Consider the following 4,824-nt stretch of genomic DNA (forward strand, 5'->3'; position numbering starts at 1 on the left):
ATATTTTATGATTCAAGTGTAAAATCATATGGTAGTTGTAGGCTTATGCTTTGGATACTTCATTGCATGTGTGATTATAGAAAAAATAGATCCAAAGCATTAGGGTTGTATATGCACCATAGGATTTTATTGTGCTCAAAACCCAACAGTGGTATCAGAGCCTAGGATTGTTTTCTGTTATATTTGATGCTTGGTAATTTTTCAAAGCTGAAAAATCGATTATCTGGCCATATGGGTTTGGATTTGTCATTAACCATGTCTTGTGATTATGGTTATAACAAATTCACATGGATAGGAACATATATACCATAAAATCTAAGTCTCACAAGGTTTTTATCCAATTAATGAAAAAGATTGTGATGAAACTCTTTCACTAAGTAGATTTGAAGGAGATAGAATTGTGACATTTGGATTCTCAAATTCTATTATGATTACAGCATCCCTCTTCATAATTTGAATTGTGAGAAATGGAAAAGGGTCTAAACATTTGACACTTATTGCTGCAAGTTCAGATATTGTTTAGACACGCATGTGAGTTATCTAAGGAAATGTATATGCATTTGAGAAGCCTAGATAAAGTCTATAGAAGCATCTCACATCAGAAATCTGAACATTGGTAAGGAAGTCAATGAGTATTGATTTCTAGAAGCCCAGTTGATTTTTGAACACATGTCAAAGTTAGTGGGAGCATAAATGTTATGCTAGTCAGCTAATAATTATTATGCTAGTGGGAGCATAATTATTATGGAAAATGTTGCAAGTTAGTAATGTTAATTATAGAAAAACAAAAGGTTCAAATCGAAAAGTTGCAGGGTTTGCAAATGTTGTTTTTCTATACTTAAGGGAGATAAAATTATACTTCACTTCAATTCTAAAAGCTTAGATTGAGATTTTTGATCAATTTAGTCAAAAATACATATGAATGTTACGTTGGAATTGTTCAACTTAAGGAAATTCTATATATCGAAATGATAATTGTGTTCTCACAATTTGATTATGATTACGACATCTGTCTTCATAATCAAATTATGAGAACATGGCAAACAGAATTATTGTAGCAAAAGACTGGTCAAGTATCATGTCTTTATCAATCGTGTCCAATATGCATCTAGTATAGGATCGATTACATGTGCTATAATATTTATCTGTTCTAAATTTTCCAAATTCCTAGAGCATTATGAGGAAACAAAGGAATACAATCGGTTATGACTAAAGTGGTTAAGCAACTGTTAAGGACAATCTAAGGTTCGCCAACGATTGGTTGCTTAAGGACAGCTGGAAGTATAGTAATGGATGGACCATATTGACATTATTATGAACAGACATGAGTCTATTAATAATTAGTTATCGTATAGGAAATATGGAATGATTGCATATTGGGAGTTGAAGAATAGATGTGTAAGATTAGGAAACTTAATGCAAGAAGGATGTTTAAAGGAATGTACTTTGAATTTGAGACTTCGTTTCCATGGAATTGCTCTCCATTGGGATACTCTCTAATGTATGTTGCTAAGTCTCTGTGACTTTTGTGCATAGTTATTACAAGAGGATCATTGCATATAAGTTTAGAATTTAATAGATTATAGTAAATATCAATACTTTGATATTCTTACATTTACGATAAGGATTTGGTGGAATTGTGAAATGAGTATCATTGAAATGCTGTCAATTAATCTATTTCACAAAGTAAGGATCATAGATAAACATAGTGTACATGCTTGGATCATGGGACAACTATTGTTTTAAATTCAACTATTAGGTTGATTATTCAAAACATTATACAATGGAGAATGAGTAATCAATTTGGCACTCAAACCTTTTAGGACCATATAGGATTAGTATTATTCTTGTGTTTCACTTTTCATGTTTTGACTTCCTGGATAACTAGGTTATTTAAACCATCCACAATCAATCATACTTTGGAAGTAGGTATTGAGGCAAGACTGTCATGAATGGGGCTGTAGAGGTGTTTTAGTCATAGTACAAGTTTTCTATAGTGTGAATGAGTGCTCCTGGAATAAGATTCGAGTATTGGATTCAACCCACGCTTATTTGAATCACTTCATGGATTTTATCATGAATGATCATGAGACATAATATATTATATTCTTGAAACCAAGACGTGTGAGTTGTAGTTGCAAGTCGGTTGCACACATGTAAATGTACTAGTAACTTGGTGTTATCAAACAGATCGTGGTGTGTAATTTGATGAGTAAGTACAAGCAATCATTTGGGTCGAAGTTTATCCATTCCTTTTCCCCTTGTGGATTAAAGCGATATATGTGGTCCACTCGATGATTTAATGATGACACCCCTAAGTGCTTGGCCAAGCCTAGAATGATTTGATTTTTTCAATTAGTCGGTCATCATAAATCAGAAATCGGGAAGCAACAGATGGACACAGACAATGATTATAATCCATGTCTCAGTCCATATGATATCTAGAATGGAGTAATATATGATCCCTTATCTAATGGACACGTCATTAACTAGGTCAGAGTTCGAAAGTGGATTTTAAGAGCTACGATTGCTAGTCGGGTTGGAGTCATGCTTTCAATAATAGTTATTAGACGTATTCAAGTGGGAGACTATTGGATTAGGTGCTTAACCCCATAGCTATTATTGGTATGTACTTGACCCGAGAGTAGCGTGGTCCATTTGGGTTGCATATCACTAAGGCAATTTGATAGGATGGACTTTTAAAAAGAGGTTATTTATGATTCGTTAATATATTATAAGTTCTAATATATTGATATGGAATTATTTTATTTAATTAGTATTTATCAAGAATTCATTTGAAATTAACTCTATGATAAAAAAAAGAGACTAATTAAATATAAGGGGTTGATTGTTAAATCATTCATTCTTATGGTGTTGGCCAATGATCCATGATTCTTTAGGTTAGGCTAAACCAATGGGACAACCCATGGATAATCCATGGAGATTTAAACCCAAGGATCCTAAGGAATATGGAAGGTCATGGCTATTAAGGTTTACATGGTGTAACCCTAATATTGCACTCCAAAAATGTGCACTAGTGGTCATTGGAACCCATGAGCTGATTTTGGGCATAAGAAACTCTCTCCAAAGTTATCCTTTGTCTTAGGTGTTTTGTGATTCCCTTTGAGGAATCCATACTATTGGTGCTAAGTTCTTAAAGTCCAAATACAACAAAGTTTCCAACTACAATAAAAGGGATGTCATCTACCTAGACTTTTGTACTAAAAATACTTCATTCTATGCTAGTTAGCATGATGATTTGGAAAAACTAACTTTGCATGTATATTAGAGAAAACATAGATCCAAAGCATCTAGGATTGCATGTACACCATAGGAGTGTTAGAATTATGAAAACCCATTATTATGTTCTTTATATAGTGCTTAGCCCCAAAATTAAGGTATATGAATTCTGAGCGTATGTTAGGCGTACTTATCGTATGTTGGGCGTACTCCTCCCACACCCACGTCCACTTACTTCCCTACATTGGGCGTACCGCCAGCATACAATGGGCGTAGTTCCGTGCTGGCCACCATGCATGCATGGAACCTTCTTGCCACTTTTCTCCATTAGGGGCCAGTAATGCTAATAAATTCAAAGTGCTATAACTCTTTCATTCTAGGTTCGTTTTCGACGAACCTTATATCCACAAAAAGGTGGCGGGAAGCCTTTCTCTTGTAGCTACACCCCAAGCTTAAAAACCTTCCAAATAAGACTTGAGACCCATAAATGACCAAACTTTCAAAACTCTTGACCTCCGAAACCCCAACCGAATAATTTCAAACTGGGTGTTACAACTCTCCCCCACTTAAGTTGGATTTCGTCCTCGAAATCACTCCTTACTCACAGCCAAATATGACTACCAATCTAAGGAATGCATTGATGGTTCTACACATAATCCATTCTTCTCAAGACATCCTATGTGACAACTGCCAATTCAGGTCATTCTCGGATTCATGCATCTTTATAAAAACCATTCATGCACAACATGCCATGACCTAGTAGTATAAATTAGGTCAAAAATCTGGCATAAACTAGGATCCAACTCAGGTCTAGGACTAATATATTACAATTCTAGTAAGTTGCTTAGCTACAATAGGAAATGTCAATACTATAATTAGAATAAAGCTTCAAGCTCTGTTATAATCGAAATAGGGTATAAAACCCTAAAAATAAATTAAAACATTCTGATTATACTTCAACATGTTGTTGAATATCAAACAATATTCCAAAAACCCTAAAGAGCCAAAAATCCAAAGTTATAAATTATAAAGCTTAAAAACATTATAAAATTTGGCTATATACTTCCTAATATCAAATTGTTATTAATCAAATTAAGAATTATAGTCAATTAAATAGGAACTAAATTACCAAGTATTAATCATAATTTAATTGTTGAAAACAAGATTTTTAAATAAATCCAAAATTACTTAATAAGCACTTTTATAAAATTTGGGTTTTTATAAAATATAGGAGGGAATTTTTTTAAAGTTTAAAAATTGAGAGAGAGGAGACCTAACCCACTCAAGAGCCGGCCATCCCCTCTCCCCATGCACTCTCTCTTCCCCAAAACACAATCATTAAGCTAAAACCCCCACTCCACCTCTTCTTTCTTCACTCTCTTACACTCCACTCTTCACACACTTCACTCTCTTCTTCCCTCTCTCTAAACTCACGAAAATCCTTTCATTTCTCTGCAAAATTTCGAGATTGTGAAGCCCTTGAAGTGTTCTTACTTCCCTCAAGATCATAACAAAGGTAAACAACATCATCTTCTTCCATAGTTACATGATTTTACTTCTTTTCTTTCTTAGTTTTCTCTTCTT

Source organism: Lactuca serriola, chromosome 1 (genome assembly GCF_051521515.1).
Source record: "Lactuca serriola cultivar US96UC23 chromosome 1, Lser_US96UC23_V15, whole genome shotgun sequence".
NCBI classification, from domain to species: domain Eukaryota; kingdom Viridiplantae; phylum Streptophyta; class Magnoliopsida; order Asterales; family Asteraceae; genus Lactuca; species Lactuca serriola.